General features: G+C 35.0%; 1 pseudogene across 1 annotated transcript; it reads left to right on the forward strand.

Moving 5' to 3' along the window:
• The first annotated feature begins 2,549 nt into the window (after positions 1 to 2,549).
• On the forward strand, positions 2,550 to 3,561 carry LOC307051646 (alpha-enolase-like; annotated as a pseudogene). Its single transcript has one exon. The product of its transcript is annotated as an alpha-enolase-like (transcript).
• Positions 3,562 to 20,852: the final 17,291 nt, after the last annotated feature.

The raw sequence follows: 20,852 nt of genomic DNA on the forward strand, positions 1-20,852 counted from the left end.
TCATGTTCAATGGCTAAAGAAGAAGTGATCTCAATATGATCAAGTTGATGCCAAACATCTAAACATGCAACCTGTTTTTGACAAAATAAATAAATCTCTGAAAAATAGTATACACTTTCCTGTGAAGTTTATCTGATAATATATATGATATTTAAAAAATTTTTATGTGATATTTATGTTGTTCTGTTTGGTTCATGTGGTAGTTCATGTATAAGGTGGGAGAATATGATTGATAATGTAATTCACAACTTTGGGTATTAAATGAGTGGGGTTTCCTGAATAGAGTCAGCAGTCAGGAGTTCCATCTCTTTATATTACCATATTTTGTCTAGGGCACTCTTTTTATTTTATAGTAAAATAAGAAGCCAAGCATGAACAATAGAGACATTAAATATGTTGGATATAAATAAAGGCAAGATAAATTTTAGAAGACAATAAATACGGATATGGGTAATATTGAAATAGAGTTCGCCATAAAATGTATGTCATAATATGTTATTCAAACTTATCAGTTTCTTATAGAGTCAGTAATTCTTATGCAAACAATTTTTACTTTCACACAGATAATTAAAATGGATTCTCTTTGTTGTGTGAATTTCCTTTCTCCTTGATTCCAAATTAGTTCCCTTAGAGGGCTGGTTCATTTTTCTGAGACAAAACAGTATTCACCATCTTCCTTTTTCTTCTTTGGAATAGGCTGAAATTTTAAAATTCCCTTTTAGTTCAGCCACTAGTAATTTCACCTATGAAAGCTTTAAAATATTCAGAAAATCGGAAAGGCTCATTAAGAATAAAGAAGTTTGTATTTGTATTTAAACAAACTAGAATATTGATTCTGGAAAAATTATCTAAACATATATAATCTTTAAGTAAGGTGATTTTTATTCACATTAAATAGATCACATGAACAATAAAGTTGAGTTTGGACATAAAACCTTTGAACATTTGTTGAACTCAAAATTGTGATCTGTTTTTTTACCCCTTAGACTAAATACTAATTTGTTCTGTAAACTTTATGAAAATTCATGTAGGTGATGCTCTTGGTCTATACTACTGAAGAAATTATCTGTGGGGTGTATTTCAAAAGAATGTGAATGTTCTGAAAACCAGCCTCTGAACATAATCTCCAAGTATAAAAAGTGATGATTTAGCATATTAAAGTAATAAGGACGTGGAAAGGTAGAAAAGTGACTATTTTGTTTTTTGCTGTTGGTGTTTTACTTGTACTTGATTTTGAAAATAAGGTAATTAAAAATGAGGGACAGACTATAATCAAAACGAGTTAGAAGGAATTTTATGTTAGAATGAGTAAGGATAGTTGTTTCTCTTGTATTCATTTGTAGAACATGTAACAAGGCTATTCTTCAGATCAAGAATTTCAGTGAATTGATGGGCTGCAGAATTCAAACAGCACATTTAATGTATGTGCACATGTAACTTTATAGCTTATTATAGAATTTTTTCAGTCTAATTTCAATTTTCTAACCCTATTCGTTCCTATCTCTTTTTTTCTGTTTTTTATATAATAAAGCTTGGATGGCACTTATCTAGTCCAAATGTAACCATTTCAACCCTTTCCAACAAATGAATTAAAGACTTCAACAAACAAAACCTCAGTTGCATATCATGGCATCTTTATTTCATGCATTAATTTACCTAGTATCCTATAATTATGTGAATCCTTTAACTTGAATTGGAGAAGAACTTGGATTAACTTGAATATGGAACAACATAATGTTTTGTTTTGTTTCATTTTTTTCTTTCTTGGGAACTCTGTGAATTGATTATGTAAATACACAGCAAATTTGAAACTAAAAGTCACAAATCACGTCTTAAAATCTAGACATAATTTTCCCTGCCACGATAGGATAGAAGCACACTTTATTTTATTTTGAAATTAAGATTGGTAATTTACCAATACGATAAATTTTTCTGCAGTGATGTGAGGGGATCTGGATAGTCAGATGAAAATTACAACTTCTGAGTTTAATAAAGTTATTGCTAAATTCCTTTGTGGAAGTATTACTCTCTAAAACCTTAAGCTTGATGGCTTATAACCTCAGGCATTTATTTTTTCACAGTCCTGGAAGCTAGAAATCCATTATCAAGGTGTCAGTAGGACCATGTTTCCTCTGACAGCTTTAGGAAAAACTCCTTCCTTGCCTCCTCCTAGCTTCTGGTGGACTCTGCGACCCTTGGCATTCCTTAGCTTGTAACTGCATCACTCCAATCTCTGCCTTTGTCCTCACATAGCCTTCTTCCCTCTGTATGTCTCTTTTGATGTGTCCTCTCTTCTTTTAAGGGCATCAGTCACTGGATTTAGATCCCAGCCTAATCCAGTATGACTCCATCTTAATAAATTACATCTGCAAAGACCCTATTTCCAAATGAGGTTACATTTTGGGGTTCTGGTTAGACATGAATCTTGAGAGGACATTATTCAATCCACTACAATTACCAGTTAAAAATTTTAGGTAAATGTATTATATTTGTAGATCAGAGGAATATGTAAACTGAGCATTTGGAACAAGTAGAAGACTGACAAATGGATGATAGAGAAGGATGAAATGGAAAATAAATCTAAATATAGTACTAACTTCATTTTGGGAGGGACCCTGGCTGTCTGTTAGGCTAGGTTTTTTATAAAGGGTGCCCCTGTACCTCCAAATTGCTGACTTGACTGACAACTCTGAAGTCATCTTGTCCATTCCAGCCTTCAGTGTGATTGACAGTGGTTCTCATGCTGGCAACAAGCTGGCCATGCAAGAGTCTCTGATCCTCCCTGTTGGTGAAGCAAATTTCGGGGAAGCCATGCACATTGGAGCAGAGGTTTAGCACAACCTGAAGAATGTCATCAAGAAGAAATATGGGAAAGATGCCACCAATGTGGGTGATGAAGGCTGGTTTGTTCCTGAAGAATAAAGAAGCTCTGGAGTTGCTGAAGAATGAAATCAGGATAGCTGGCTACACCGATGAGGTTGTCATTGGCATGGACTTGGCTGCCTCTGAATTCTTCAGGTCAGGGAAGTACGACCTGGACTTCAAGTCTCCCAATGATCTCAGCAGGTACACCACACCTGACCAGTTGTTCGACCTGTACAATTCCTTCATCAAGGACTACCCATTGGTGTCTATTAAAGATCTCTTGGACCAAGATGACTGGGAAGCTTGGCAGAAGTTCACTGCTAGTACAGGAATCCAGGTGGTGGGGGACAATCTCTCAGTGACCAGCCTGAAGCAGATTTCCAAGGCTGTGGGTGAGAAATCATGCAACTGCCTCCTGCTCAAAGTGTAGCAGGTCGACTCTATGGCCAATTCTCTTCAGGTGTTCAAACTGGCTCAGTCCGATGGGTGGGGCATCGTGGTGTCTCATAACTCATAACCGAAGTTATCTTCATTGCTTACCTGGTGGTGGAGCCCTGCACTGGGCAGATCACAACTGGTGCACCTTGCCTAACCCAGTGATTGGCCAACTACAACCAGATCCTCATAATTGAAGAAGAACTGGGCAGCAAGGCTAAATCTGCTAGCAAGTAGTTCAGAAACCGGGTAGCCAAGTAAGTTCTGGGCAGGTGAACACCTGAGCCTTTCAGTCACTAGTTGGCTGGCTAGAACCCTGCTTCTGATGTTTGCACAGATAGTTCAAGGTCTCAGTTGATACATGTAGGGGCTTCTGGTAGTTAATGCCCTTCTATTATCCCTGTGATGTTCTCTCACTGCTTCCTTAGAACTGCTTCAGAAGCCAAATTGACCATCTGAAACCCTGTTGGAAACCTTAGCTCTGTAATCATGTCACTGACCCAAATCATAGTTTTTCTCACCTTTCTTTCCACCAACTGTCTGGAGCCATGAGAATCTACAGTGCAATCTCTGAGGTGTCCACAGGCAAGATCCTTAGTGGTTTTGTGTGCAAAATAAAAAGACCTCAGTGACCAGTAAAAAGAAATTAAAGTATCAAAAAGAACATTTAATTAATAAAAGTTAATATATCAGGAAAACTTTTTCATACCCCTTCATTTTATCCTATAACAATATAATATGTTCTTTTTGGTGAACAAAGAAAAATTCACGTAAAACAATTTTTTTGTTTGTTTTTACAAAGTAAAATTTTTACAAAGTACTGAGAAAAGTTTAATTATGTTTTGGGATATAATGATTTTCATGCACAACTGTGAGATCTTAATTTTTTTGTTCTTTTTATTTTTTATTGTGAGTCGTAACATACAGACAGTAAAGTATATAGGACACAGTCATACAGCTTCAGGATTTTTTTCACAAATGCCTCTGTAATCACAAACAGTTCAAGAACAGGACTCTTCCAACATTCTAAAAGTCCCTTTCATGTCCCCCTCCAATTACAACCCCCACTTTCTTTCTCTAAAATAAACACTATCCTGAATTCTAACACAATACAGTAGTTTTGGCTGCTTTGTACTTTATCTTCATAGAATCATGTAGCATGTACTTATATGAGTCTGACTTCAGTTACTTGACATAATGTTTGTGTGACCCAACCCCATCTTTGAGTGGTTTTACTTTAGTTCATATATTTTCATGGCTATTTATTAATATCCCCAAATTTATATATCCCTTCAACTGCTTATGGACATTTGGGTTATTCTGAGTTTAGGCTACTATGGAGAAAGTTGCAAAACATTAAAAAAAAATCCTTGACCATGAAGTCATCACGCATGTGCATGTATTTCTATTGTGTTATTATTTAATTAATTAATTAAACTCTGTTGCTAATTCTGATACAAATCCTAGGAGTCCAGGAATGCCAAGAGTGGGGAGGTTCTCTGTATATTGAGTTGGGACTTGGAAAAATCTATTCCCCAGGTATCAAAGTGAACAGAATAAAAACATAGCCCTTAAAGCAACTGTCATCAGTTTTGAAACACCTCCATCCCTAAAATTAGCTTAATAAAATTAATTAATCACAGTTATCTACAAAATTATTAGTATAAGCATAATTTACCAAACAACTCAGGTAAAACTTAGTCCTATAGATAGGCCTGCATAAATGAGCAAAGATATATCACATGTTTATTAATTGTAACATTTGCTAAAATACCAAATAAGCTAAAAAACAAATAACAACAGCAAAACAGAAAACAAAAATGTTCTGTCCTTAGTCATTCTAGTGCTTAACGCTTGGTTGTAATGAAAGGAATAACCATAATAGCAGGCTTGCTAATATGCCAGGGCCCAGCAATAAGAACTCCCTCTCACTGAACCTATAATAGGTGACTGCTGCGTGCTCAACCAATTGGCAATAGAGACTAAAGTTAAGCCCTTGGTAAGGCACCATCCTTTGAGCAGCTTAGCTAGCCACCATAGGATAGACTGATTACATTGGATCCTTTCCATCCTGGAAGGGTAAATAATTATCCCCATGCTAGATTGATACATATTCTGGGTAACCAAGATGACTTTAAACTTCCCCTCAGTTTAACGAAGCTTTGGACAAGTTTCTTCTAACTATAGACCACTGACCTGGCTTTTCTTAGAGCATTTACTTCAGAAACTTTCAACTGTAAATTCTTGTTCTGTTCCTTTGAAATTTATAAATCTGCTTCTAACCTCTTGCCAGTCTTATAGCTCAGGAAATGTCTTTCTCAAGGACCTGGAAACCATCTCTTTGAAATGTAAACATCAAAGGAGATAACACCCCTATTTCCTAGTCTCTGAGGGAGGGTAGGAGCCTAACTTCGTGAGGCAACACTTAGCAAACACAAATAGCCTAATTAAAGTGAAAAAGATTTGCAAACTCAGGAAAAGCTCAATGTGTTGGACGCATACCATTTATCAACCCTACCCCCAAAGTCCTCCAATACTTTTCCACTAGCTCATCCCAAAGCTTAAAGCCTTTCCCATCTTTTGTTTCAGTGGAGTTGAATTCGGTCTCCTTCCCTGTTGTTAATAGTCTTTTATTATTATTATTATTATTATTATATATTTTTTATTAGTCTCTGCTTTACAACAAAGTGAATCAGTCATACATATACATCTGTTCCCACATCCCCTGCCTCCTGCATCTCCCTCCCTCCCACCCTCCCCATCCCACCCCTCCAGGCGACCACAGATAAGCTCTTTTTGTCCTACTTAACTTTGCCTGATGCAATTTTTACTTTGACATGGGTGTGGCTAAGTGTTTTCCTTGTCTGTCTTCAGTGGCTTGGCCAGCAAGTCTACCCATGGGCTAACAAATTGATTTATTGTAATAAGATTATGAACAGTGCCTTAGAAAAGCAATCAGCAATATGGGGAAGATGATGCAATGATAAGTACAGTTCCAAGAAATTCTGTGAACCTAATACTCTTAATATTCCTGATAGATAGAATACCTTTGTCTGAGTGCCCTTTCACCATTGCTCTCAGGGACGCAATTGATTAATTTTTGCCTCATTGAGCAACTTTTGGCCTCTGCACTAGAGGTCCTGGTTCTGAGGGGAGGGACATGTTTACTCAAGAACATACTAAGGATGCCACTAAACTTGAAATTACTGATCCAACTAAGTTATGTTGAGTCCCTCATGCCAGTAAAACAAGGAACAGAAATAGAGTTACTATACTGGCAGGGATAACTGACCACATTTATCATGAGGCAGTGGGGTGGCAGCTGTGTAATGGGACAGGGAGAAGTATGTCTGGAGTTAAGGAGATTCCTTAGGGTTCCCCTCAGTGCCCTTATTGAGTCAAAACCTTACATGGCAATTGCAGGAAACACAATCTGACAAAGATACGGTAACCAAAGTATCAGAATTCTCAGGCATGGAAGTATGATTTATCACACTGGACAAGCACTCTTAGCTAGCTGAAGTGCTGACTCAAGTTGTGAGAAATCTAGTATGAGAAGTAGAAGAGGAATATAAAGAATATCAGCTGTGGTCAGGCTCAGGACCAATTACAGCAGCAAGGCTCCTTACCACCATCTTGCAATTTGTTGGTTTTTGTTGCTGTTTTTTTTTAAAAAAAAATCGTGACCAACCTTTAAGAAGCAGTGACATTAATAGAACCGTGCATTTAATGTAGGGCCTGAGGAAGACCTGAACAATGTAAAGCGAAGAGATTTATTGCCATGCCTTTCCCAATACTGCAAGTAGTTCCCTATATTATGACTAGTCTCCAAATGTCAATCTCCGCATCCTGGTACCTCAGGACACTTTCTGGAAGCACAGAAGGCTGTTCTCTGTGCACTCTTAGTTCTGGGAATGATCAGGGGATTCACATCATTCTGGGAGTTGAGGAATAAATACACAACTGCCTCGCCTCTTAAGTGAGATAATTTTTAAGTGTGATTTTATACCACTTTTTAGAGTTTCCCCAGTGGATTAAATTCCATTAGCCCACCATGACAGAAATGCACCTTTTATGACTGCCTTTTTTTCCTATGGTTTTCTCACGTCTCCACCAGTGACATTTGTACTCCAAAATAATTATTTGCACTCAAGTTTTTTAATCTTAGTATCTGCTTCTAGGAAGAAAACAAAATCACACATATACAATATGACTTCTGACAATTGACTATGTAAGAAGGAAGTAATTTCTAAATCTCTATGTTATACAAAATAATAGTCATCTGTATAATTTTTTAAAGATCCTGATAGAATGATACTTCTAGATCAAATTGAATTTTCTTGTCTATTTTAATTCATGAATATATATATATATATGAATGTGGGTTTAAATTGTACAAGTATTATTTCTTATATAATAAAAAACTTCTGTGATAAGAAAAAGGTTATCTTGATTACTTCCTTTACTTTAGTTGCCCAGAAATTTTTCAAATTTCATTCCTTAAGGATAAGCATTCACAGAGTGGTTAAGTCTTTGGTCAATTGTGTCGGATCAGAAGTGTGTCTTGGGATTAAGTTTAAAGAAGTTTAAAAATATAGAATTATGACTTGTTGCTTACTGACTGACACAAGCTAGAATTTGTAGTTCAAATATGAAGGAAGAAAATAAACAGCACATTTGGTTACGTGAGAAACAGTGATTTATGGAACAAAAAGTGTATTGCTTTTTAATGATAATGCTTTTGTTGTGTTCTTTAGCAAGGCGAAAATAAAGCATACTTCACTGAATTGATAATTCCAGGTTTTCATGTATTTTTTTCATAATAAATTTCTTATATATATGTAATATGGCCATTAGACATGAGAATGTTTAAACCTGAATTAAAATGAATGTTCAAACTCGAATAGATTATACTATCTATGCAGTTGATCCACTTTAATGATTAAGGAAGTTCAAATTAATGCATCAGCTATTTTTTATCTAGTGTTTGTCTTTTATGAATGTAAACTGTGGAACAATTACTATAATTGTTATTAAGTTAAGAAATGATACACAAAGCCAAGGTATACCCAAAATTAAAACTATCAGAATTTTGACTGACATAAACTGAATAAAATATGTTTGTATCTCTACATGTACATTTCACTACATTTGTTATCCAAATAAAAAAGCATTTCCCAATACAAAGTAAATCCACAGCTATATTATGTCTTAGGAAGGTTTAGATATCCACTAGCCCATAATTCAATGTATATTTAACACAGTGAAATGGTTGTTATTTTAGAACCAACTTTTCAACAATTTCTTCACACTTGCATTAAAAATTCACCAAATTAAATGTTTCTAAATGTCTAATAGCAGGGATATGCCTGTTTGATATAATGGATATAATAAATAGGTCTAAAGAATTATACCGTCTATGAAATGCTATCATAGAAAAGCATGTTATTCACTTCACGTAAACAGACATTTTAAAAAGTATTAGGAATCCGATTTTAAAAAATATTAGTATAATTTCCAACAAATCCCAGAGACCAAATGGATAATTCCATCTTGGCCCTTATGTACTTTTCTCGCCAGACCTTCGGAGACCTCTTTGATTATTAGCATAACATTTTCTCACCTCTTAGGCTCTGTATATGCTTCAATAGTCTCATTTACATTTGGCTTACTCTCAGCAATACTGCAGAACTTGTTTCATAGAAGGAAATAAGCTATATATGGACAGGAAAATTAAGCAATAGCTCGAGATTTACATTTTTAAAAAATCTCTACTTTCATTTCTATCAACATCCTTCCGGGACTTAGCTCTATTCCTTTATTTATTGTTTATGTTAGCCTACATTTCTCCTCTTATCTTTACTCCTTTTCCTTTTCCTTTTCTAACTAGTAGTAAAGACGGCAATCTCTTTTATCTTGTTTACTTTCTTTTAAAGTCCTTTGTTCCATCATAACAATATTTACCCATCCTAACAATATTTACCTACAAAGAGCCTATCATCTGAATTATTTTTCCTAACATCTTAGAATGGCAGTATGTCAGATAGGCTCACTAAGACACTGGAATATAGTATAACTGAATACTAATTATAGTTGGGAAAGATCATGCGATTTGTTTACTTGGGCCTGCAAACACTTGAGGGTGCTGTGGAAAGTTAGAACATTGATGTTCAAATCATTTCAAATAACTTCAGACTGCCTCCTGGCAGTCATTTTCTGTTTTGTCCTTAACAGAAGTTTTAATTAGGTGGATCAAAGTTGGTTCTCAAATCATAAACAAGGAAAAAATGAAAAAGTCAGCATGGATTTTTATACAAACAAGGGGCGAATGACTCAGATTAGAAGGGGAAAAAAAAAAAAGAACTAAAAGATGCAGTTTAGATTTAAAATAATTTTAATGTAATTGAATTAAAATATGCAAATATACTTTGAAAAATGTCTGATGAAAGTACATCTAAAAGCAGATCCTGAATCACAGCAGGGTCATTAGTACAATAGAAAAGTCAATGAGAAAATTAATTATAACTATAAATCCATAGTTTATAGTAGGTCTAAAGAAATATTTCCTTCATGTATACAAGACTGAACTGCTTTTTAAGGTGGTGGACAATGGCTTAGAGAAAGCTCATTAAGCTGTTTCATATTTTTCTGTGTCTCTGCCTCAGTTGGATGACAATTTAATTATAAATATGATTTCTGAAATCAATAGACATACTAAAAGTAAATTTGTGTCTTTTCAAGTATAATTTATATAACCAGTTGGATAGATGGTGATAAATACACAGAGAATATTTAATAGCTATGTCTACCTATGTAAAATTCAAGTAAAGATTATATTTTATGTGCTAGAAAATAGGGAACTATAGGGATAATGATAAGGAGATACCATTATGCCTACTACAATCGTTCAAATGAACCCAATTTTCTATCACTATCTTTTACAAAATTGTTGCTATGTGAACTGAATTCTAATGATCAAATATTTTTATAAATACTTGCAGGGGAATTTACAGTGATTTTGAATACCACAAAGAAAAAGATAGTGTAACATGTTTTAAAAATAAGTGTTGAATTCTGATACAACACAGCAGCAGAATCTTGTATTGTTTTGGCCTTTGACTGAGAGGTTACCTAAGGGATTATGGCATATGATCTTTTCAAACAAAATCAATTGTCATCAGAAGATCTATTTTGCATATTTCTTTTTGAACACTTCAGTTTTCATGAGTAAAATATACAGGTGCAATGTGTAAATAATAAAACTAGAGACATGAAAACCCTAAGCCTTTCTATATGTCTAGTGGTAGAAAATATAAATTGCTACTGAAAAGAAATTTTAGCCATGTCTGTAAAATTCCATAAAAGCAACTAAAGGCACTTCTGGGGAAAAAAAATATTTAATTATTGTGATCTAAAATTTAAAACACTTGCAATTCCCCTTATATTTAGCTGATTAATACATCTTTATAATTTACTTACAAACTCTGATTCAAGACTGAGTCATAGTGCTCACTTTTTTTCTTACAGTGTACTTTATTTAGTTTTGCCTCACTTGAAATAATAGAGGATAGAGACACAATGAAATTATGCCTGGAGATCTATTTGCTTGCAACAAAAGCATAATCAGTACATTTAGGTGTTGTGAACTTAACATATTTTTCTGACTTGAAAGTTTAGATTGCTTATTTTTCAAGTGGACCTAATCATTACTACCTCTTCAGCAATTCCTTAAAAACAAGTGGAGCTCTGGCAGGAGAATGCATCACTAAAAAAATTATTTGGCCATACTTTTAAGAATATATTGAAAAATACAGCCTAGAAAAATATACTTGAAAATAACATGTATATATGTTATTTTTTTCCTTTTAAAAGAAGAAATGCAATAAATAAAGATTATAGCCTTGATTACATCTTAAAAGTAATAAAAGAAAGGGGAATAGAGGGGTTAAGAAAGAAGGAAAAGAGCATATGGAATATTTTCCAGGATAAATCATATTAGGCCACAAAATAAGTCTTAATAAATTTTAAAAGATTGAAATCATATAAAATATCTTTTTTGATCACAGTGGAATGGAACTAGAAATTAACAGCAGAAAACTGGGAAATTCACATATATGTGGAAATTAAACAGCACATTCTTAAACAACAAATGGGTCAAAGAAGGAAGCATGAGGGAAACTAGAAAATATATTGAGATAAATGAAAAGGAAAATACAACATACAAAATTTATGGGACTCAGTGAAAATGATGTTAGGAGGGAAATTTATACCTATAAACATTTACATTAGGAAAGAAGAAAGATAAATCAGCAACTTAAGTTTACACCTTAAGGAAGTACAGAAAGAACAAACTAAGCCAAATCTACCAGAAGAAGGAAATAATAAAGATCAGTTCAGAGGTAAATAAAGTAGAGAACAGAAAAACAATAAAGAGAATCAATAAAACCAATCCTTAAAAAACTAAAAATAGAACTACCATATGACTCAGCAATCCCACTCCTGGGCATATACCCAGAGGAAACGATAATTCAAAAACATACATGCACCCCAATGTTCATAACAACACTATTTACAGTAGCGAGGACATGGAAACAACCTAAATTCCATCAACAGAGGAATGGATAAAGAAGATGTGGTACATATATGCAATGGAATATTACTTAGCCATAAAACGGAATGAAATTGGATCATTTGTAGAGATGTGATGGACCTAAAGACTGTCATACAGAGTGAAGTAAGTCAGAAAGAGAAAATCAAATATATTAACACATATATGTGGAATCTAGAAAAATGGTATAGATGATGTCATTTACAAAGCAGAAATAGAGACACAGATGTAGAGAACAAATGTATGAATACCAAGGGGGAAAGGGATGGGGTGGGAGGAATTGGGAGATTGGGATTGACACGTATAGACTACTGATACTATGTATAAAATAGATAACTAATGAGAACATACTGTAGAGCACAGGGAACTCTACTTAATGTACTGTGGTGACCTAAATGGGAAGGAAATCCAAAAAAGAGGGGATATATGTATATGTATATCTAATTCATTTTGCTGTACAGTAGAAACTAACACAATATTGTAAAGCAACTATACTCCAATAAAAATTAATTTAAAAAATAAAAAATAAAATAAAATGAATTTTGTATTTTGGAATAATTTTAGACTTACCAAAATGTAGCAAAATGGTACACAAAGTTCATGTGTACACTTCACCCGGTTTCCCTTGATGTTAACAACTTATGTAACCCTGTTACATTTGTCATAACTAGGAAATTAATGTCAGTTAATTATAATATTTAAAAATTAAAAAAAAGAAAATCAATAAAACCAAGATTTAGTTCTTTGAAAATATCAACAGAATTGGCAAACCTTTAGCAAGATTGGCTAAGATAAATAGAAGACAAAAATAACTATATCAGAAAAAAAAGTGGGACTATTATTACTGATTTTACAGGAAAAATTGTACAGATTTTACAGAAATATGAAGGTGAGAATTATTTGGGTAGAGGTTAATTATTGTCTTACTGAGCAAAGGTGATTTAAAACTAAGTCACTATTCTAAATTGAATAATAGCAGTGTGCATGGACTGAATAAAGGAAACAATTTCTCTTACCAGGCTGTGAAGGTAACTATCACATCATATTCTACTTCAAATCATAGAAATGGCAATGTAAAATGCTCAAGATTTTCAACTTTTTGTCTTAGTCAAATTTTATCTTCTTCATCAATTTTATTTCCATTTTATTTGTGACTTTAAAATAAGATTAAACTCAATAGAAAGCTATAGCATGGCCATGTGTTGGAAGAAAATTATTAAAAAGATACACAATTATCTTAACTTTGTGTATTAATTAATTTAATATGATTTCTCTGAAACTCCAAATGGATCTTTATTAACCTCAAGCAAATATTCCAAAACCCATTTGCAGCAACAAACAAGTGACAATTATAAAACAATTTAAGCAGTAGAATAATGAGAGAGCTGGCACAATATGGTTCACCAAATAATTGTAAAGCTCTAATAATTATGTCATGCTACAGGTACAAGATCAATGAAAGCAAAGAATAATCTCAGAAAACAATGTTAGCAATTATATGCACCAAAGAAAAGATGTTTATCATCTATGATATTTTTTAGAAGGAAGTTTTTGAGAGCAAGTAATGATTTACTTCTTCTGGTAGGTCCTATATGCATCCTTTGACAAATAAAAAAGGAAGGTTGATTGTCCAAAACTCTCTTCAGGCAGATGAATGATATTCTGTAAAGAGCAGGGAATGATGGGAAAATATCAAAGAGAAATTTAAGCATCTACATTGAAGGGAAACATTTAGATAATATAAGAACTATTAAATAAATAGTATACTTGATGAGATTACATGAGACAAATCTCCTTGAGGAGATTTAGAGTAAAGCTTTATATTGCTTATTAGCTTTCTGGTTTTAACAGTGGTATCTTGGAAAAGAGATTGTGTTATGAGGAGCCCAAGGTTTATTTATCATATGTATTTAAAATTTTATTATTAATAAAAAGTGATTTTCAAACAATTGCAGAAAATTACATATTCTTCAGGTGGTTCAAGAAATATGGTAAATTTTGAAGAAAAAAACAAATTCAAATTTCTGTCACATTATCACAAAAATAAATTCCAGATGAGTTGAAGAGGTAAATACAAAACATAGAAATATAAAATCAAAAGTAAATACAAATGAATACTTGAGAATTATAAAAAAGAAATTTTTCTAAGTATCAAAAGAAATTTTAAGCTGGAGGTGGTGGTAATTGATATACCTGAATAGCTATGAATTTTACACTATGGTATTGAAAAATACATAAATATTAAAGTTAAAGACAAATAAGCAGAAACATAGTTTAGAGAATGTAACTCTAACATTAAATAAATAACAGTATACAACATGATGAGCAAAACCATATATCTCAATACAAAATTTGGCCAGAGAAAGAACAAGCATTTCATAAAAGAAGAAATATATAGGCACATAGATCAGTGGAACAGAACTGAGTTTCCAGAAATAAACCCATGCATATATGTTCAATTAATTTTTAGCAAATGAGCCAAGAATATACAAAGAGGAAAGGACAGTGTTGGGAAAACCGGACAGCCACATGCAAAGGAATGAAACTAGACTGCTATCTTATACCAGATACAAAAATTCACTCACTATGGGTTAAAGACCCATTAAAGACTTTAATATAAAACCTTAAATCATAAAACTCCCAGTAGATAAATATAAGCAGTAAACTTGGTGAGGATTTTTTTTTTAATCTGACACCAAAAGCAAAGGCAGCAAAAGCAAAAGTAGGGATTAGCAGAAATGAACTATTATATACAGAAGAGATAAAAAACATCCTACTATATAGCACAGAGAACTATATTAAATATCTGTGATAAACCATAATGGAAAATAATATGAAGAAGAATATATATATATATATATATATATATATATATAACTGAATCACTTTTCTGTGCAGCATAAATTAACACAACATTGCAAATCAACTATACTTCAATAAAATATTTTTTTTAAAGTAAAAATAAACAAGTGGGACCACATCAAACTAAAAAGCTTTATCACAGCAAAGGAAATCATCAATAAAATGAAAAGGCAACCTACTGGCTGAATGGGACAAAATAGTTACAAATCATATATCTGATAAGAGTTTAATATCAAAAAATATAAAGAACACTTGCAATCCAATTGTAAAAAAACCCAAACAATCCAATTAAAAAAAAATTAGGCAGAGAATCTGAATAGACATTTTTCCAAAGAAGACATACAGACAGACAGCAGATATGTGAAAATATGCTCAAAATCAGGGAAATGCAAATTAAAATCCCTGTAGGATGTCACCTCACACCTTTTAGAAATTCTATTATTACTTCACTCTGTATGACAGACTCTAGGTCTATCCACCTCATTACAAATAGCTCAGTTTCATTTCTTTTTATGGCTGAGTAATATTCCATTGTATATATGTGCCACATCTTCTTTATCCATTCATCCGATGATGGACACTATTAAAAAGATGAAAAATAACAAGTGCTGGAGAGGGTGTGGAGAGCAAGGAACACTTGTGCACTCTTGAGGGTAATGTAAATTGGTGCAGCCACTATGGAAAACAGTATAGCAATTCCTCAGAAAGTTAAAAATAGAACTACCATATGATCCATCAATTCTGGGTATTTATCCAAAGAAAATGAAAATACTAATTCAAAAAGATACATGCATCCCCCCATGTTCATTGCAACGTTATTTAAAATAGCAAAGATGTGGAAGCAATCTAAGTGTCTATCAATGGATGAATGGATAAAGAAGATGTGGTATATATACATACATACACAATGGAATACCATTTAGTCATAAAAAAGAATGAACTCTTGCCGTTTGAAACAACATGGATGAAAGTTGTGGGCGTTATGTGAAGTGAAATACATCAGACAAAGACAAATACTGTATAATCTCACTTATATGTGGAATCTAAAAAAACAAATAAACCCCCCCAAACCCACCAAAACAAAAACCAAGCTTATAAATGCAGAGAACAGATTGGTGGTTGTGGGACTGGAGGGGGTGGTATGAAATGGATAAAGGTGGTCAAAAAGTACAAACTCCAGTTATAAAATAAATAAGCCATGGGGATGTAATGTACCACATGGTGACTATGGTTAATAATACTGTATTGTGGGGCTTCCCTGGTGGCGCAGTGGTTGGGAGTCTGCCTGCCGATGCAGGGGACGCGGGTTCGTGCCCCGGTCTGGGAGGATCCCACATGCCGCGGAGCGGCTGGGCCCGTGAGCCATGGCCGCTGAGCCTGTGCGTCCAGAGCCTGTGCTCCGCAACGGGAGAGGCCACGGCAGTGAGAGGCCCGCGTACCGCAAAAAAAAAAAAAAAAATAATAATAATAATAATACTGTATTGTATATTTGAAAGCTGCTAGGAGAGTAGGTCTTCAAAGTCCTCATCACAAGAAAAGAAAATTTGTAACTGCATAAGAGAATGGATGTTAACGAGACTTATTCTCGTGGTCATTTTACAATATATACAAATATCTAATAATTATGCCATAGATCTGAAATTAATACAGTGTTATATATAAATTATGCTTCAATAAAAAAAGGAAGAAATACAAATATCCATTATATGTATAAAAAGAGAAAAACCTTTTAGTAACCAAAGACATTCCAATTATAAGAATGAAATAGGGGCTTCCCTGGTGGCGCAGTGGTTAAGAATCCACCTGCCAATGCAGGGGACAGGGGTTCGAGCCCTAGTCCAGGAAGATTCCACATGCCACGGAGCAACTAAGCCTGTGAGCCACAACTACTGAGCCTGCGCTTTAGAGCCTGCGTGCCACAACTGCTAAAGCCTGTGTGCCTAGAGCCTGTGTTCCACAACGGGAGAAGCCACTGCGGTGAGAGACCCTCGCACAGCAACAAGTAGTAACCCCCACTCTCCGCAATGGGAGAAAAGCCTGCGCAAGGCAGTGAAGACCCAATGAAGCCAAAAATAAATAAAGAAAGAAAATAAATTTATAAAGAAAAAAATGAAATAAAAGTGATAAAAAATTGGAAAAATGAAAAGTTTATAACTTTGAGTATTATATGTTAACATTTATAAATGTTGAAGTGGAATGTTATCAGACTGTTAAATTCTTGGCTGGTTAAGAAGAGTATCATGGCCTGATGTGAAAAATTGGTACCATGTTTTGGACATACTGATCATATTGTACTTAAAATGACAGTACCAATTTACATTCTATCCAGGAGCACAAGAAAGTGTTACACCAATACACATTCTTTCATTAATTGAGTAAACTATAAATGTGTCCTAAGGAAATAGATATATGAATACAAATTTATATATACACAGCATCTTCATCCGTGGTGCCCTCAGTGTTATAGTAAAATTTTATTATAGTAAAAATATTTAGACAATGTAAATATTCTAGAAAAGATAAATTGTGATTTGGTACATGAATAAAACTGCACAGTGTTCATGCCTCTGAAACTGGCACTAGAGGCTATGTCAACATCTGTCCATTACCCCTCTAACCAAAGCAGGGAAATCCAACTTAAGGAGCCACATTTGGAGTACTTATCATGTCATTGCTTCTACCAGCACCTTTTACCTCTAATTATAGCCCATGTTTTTTTCAAATACAATTCAGTTTACCTATATGCCTCACTTTCAAAACAACATTTTGCAAACTCCTTGAGACTTCTGTGTCTCTAAACCTTGCAATTCCGGTAAATGGTAGCTACTGAACTTTGTCCAAGTAAACGTCCATTATGGTAGTCTTATCTCAAAGAAATTGCCTGCATTCAACAATAAATTAATTTTGTACTCTATAAAACATGAAGGGGCTTCCCTGGTGGCGCAGTGGTTGAGAGTCCGCCTGCTGATGCAGGGGACGCGGGTTCGTGCCCCGGTCCGGGAGGATCCCACGTGCCGCGGAGCGGCTGGGCCCATGAGCCATGGCTGCTGGGCCTGCGCGTCCGGAGCCTGTGCTCCACAACGGGAGAGGCCACAACAGTGAGAGGCCCGCGTACCGAAAAAAAAAAAATGAAGATGCTGGAAACTTTAGTATTGCCATATTCTACCATTTCTACTGTGCTTGGTGGTATTTTGGAGCACGGGGAACTATTTTTTTTTACCCATAACCCCAGCTCTAACTACCTGGTGTATCCTACTCTCAAATAATCTTGCAGATTGTTCCTGGGATTATTATATAGGTATACCCTTAAGGGTATCTCCTCAGTTAACATCTCCCTGACTGAAAACCTCTTTATTTCTAATCATCATCACCATTCTTAGATCTGACTGGGGTGCAGCCAGCCACACCCAATAGTCTTAGAGTGAGAGGTGACCACACCAGAAAGACCAGCCATATCATTTAGTGTGAGGGCTTTGGGCCAAGTGATATCAGCCCCACCTCCAGGAGAGGGAATGCTGGAGACTGAGTTCATCACATGGGCAATCAATTCTGCTTTTGTAATGAGACCTCAATAAAATCTCTGGACATCTTGCTTTAAGTGAGCTTCCCAGATTGGCAGTGTTCCATGGATATTGTCATCCATGCCAGGAGAGTAATGCATCTTGAGGACAATGAAAACTTCCATTTGGAACCCTCCTGGATTCTTCCCTATGTGTCTTTCCACAGCTAACTTTAATGTATCCTTTCCCTGTAATAAATGTAAATGTTAGTATAATAGTTTCAATGAGTTGAATTTTGTAAGACTTATTAGCGAATTAGTAAAACTGAGGGTGGTTTGGAGAAACAGCAAAACTTGAAGTTGGTGTCAGAAATTAGAGTGATCTTATATGGACTCTTTAACTTTGTAGTTGAACCCTTACTTCTTACAGCTGGGGTCAGTAGTCTTGGGAAGACTTTGTGGTCTGGAGGACCGTGCCCTTAACTTCACAGTTTGCTTAACTCCAGGGTAAGGGCCTTATTGTAATTCAGTCTTGGGTCTCACAAATATTAGCCTGGAGTTTAAAACTGAAGCATATGAAGGGGTCAGGAAGAAGAATTTTAGTTGGGTTGAAATATTACTTAAAATGTTCAAAAAACTGAATGATGACCATTGGGCTGGATGGTGGTGAATATGAAGGAGGGTGGTGTGAGAGGTATTGTCAGATCTAACTTACCTGATTTCTATGTGAATAGTCACTCTGTTGTATGAAGTGGTATTGTAATATGAGAGAATATGTGGCTGATACCAGCAAATATAGCAAAAAGTATATAAATGATAGATAGATAGATAGATAGATAGATAGATGATAGATAGATAGATAGATAGATAGATAGATATACAGGACTTGCTGAGGAGGAGGTGGGGAAAAGGTAATAATTGAAGATAAACCCTAAGTTTTTGCCTTAAGCAACTAGATCTATTTAAATTGAAAATAAATTTTTGTCTCAATTTCAAGCATAGTAACTAAGTGTATCCTCCCTTCCATATACTAGTTTTCCACCAGGGGAGCTGAAGGGCATCTTTTAGCCATACCGATAAATGCCCTCACTTTGGAAGGTGAGAAGAATTCCACAGTCTAGAAAAACTGAAGTTGCTGAGTACTTGCCCCCAGAGCAGCTGCTATAATCATAGACCTAGTTTTGTTTCAGTGAACACAGGTGATCACCTCATTCATATAAACAATAATGATGAATGCATCTTGTCAGAGTTGTCTGTAAGCTTTGTCTCTACAGCGTCTCCTTCAGAAAGCTGTTCTTAGGTGAGACCATGTCTCCATACATGGAGCATATAAAACTCAAGGAGGAAAGGCTCATCTGGGTGGATGAACTCAGACAATTTTTGACATGAGCAACTAAATTTTACCATTTCAGATAAGGAAGGGCATCTTAAAGTATTTATAGTTTTCCATTCACTGAGTTTTAAACAACCCACACTACAATGTATTGTGAATATCAGAGATCTAAAGAGATAGCCATGCTCAGGGAAACTTTTGCCTAGAAAACATTATTGCCATTGAACCACAACTTCAACAAACAAGGACAAGCTTTCCATGTAGCAGAGGGACCACCCTGCATAGCATGGCTGTGCAGTCACCTGATATGACTTCTAGATGGTCTTTAATTCATTCATTCTATAACTTTATTCATTGAGTCAGGTGCTGTTCTAGACTCGAGAGATATGACAGAGGGGAAGAAACACGTTTAAAAAATCCTTTCTCTTGGGAATTTACAATCTAGTGAGGAAGACAGACGAAAGAGAGTGAGAAAGAGAGAGACAAAGAATGGGCAAAAGAGAGAGAGGGAAAAGGAAGAGAAGAGGAGTGAAGAGGAAGATGCCAGAGGGAGGAAATGTGCTGTAGAGATTAAGGAGAGAAAAGAAAGAAAGAAAGGAAGGAAAGTAGAAGTGTTGTGGTAGGGATAAAAGTTTACATAGGGTGGGCCAGGGAAGTTTTTGTTCTCACTCTATTTCACTCCTGGTCTTTTATCTGAATAGGTCATTCCAGGACAGCTAGCCTGGCTGACTTTATCTCAGAAGACCCTTCTTATGAGAATGGCATAAAATGGAATCTGTCAACAGTTTTGATGCTCATTGAAATGCAGATTAATGATGGGAAGGAAGACAATATTGAGTAGAAGTTTATAGTTGTGGATTGGTATTCACATTATGAGATGGAGCTGCAATCAATGGCAAATGAAAGTAAAACAGGGCCAAACCTGAAAATATGAGAATACAAGGAAGCTCTACTTATTTGTAATACAAATAAGATCTCAAAAGAGTCTTTCACGTCTGTGTTTAGTGCTAATTGTACTTGTTGAGCATCAGATTGAAGGGTAGTGAGAGCTGGGAAACATTGGTGCCGTGGAGGACCATGTTGGTTCCTGCCCAGACGTGGGGACGATCGCAAAACCTACGCTATTTGGGGAGATGGGCAGAGTGTGCCAATTCAGGTGGAAGTCAGAAAGAAAAGGCACTTAGCACATAAGAACATACACCCTTATACCCTAAGGACTGGAATAGAGGAAGGCTGGATTTCGTAACTCA

Source organism: Hyperoodon ampullatus (assembly GCF_949752795.1).
Source record: "Hyperoodon ampullatus genome assembly, chromosome: 1".
NCBI classification, from domain to species: domain Eukaryota; kingdom Metazoa; phylum Chordata; class Mammalia; order Artiodactyla; family Ziphiidae; genus Hyperoodon; species Hyperoodon ampullatus.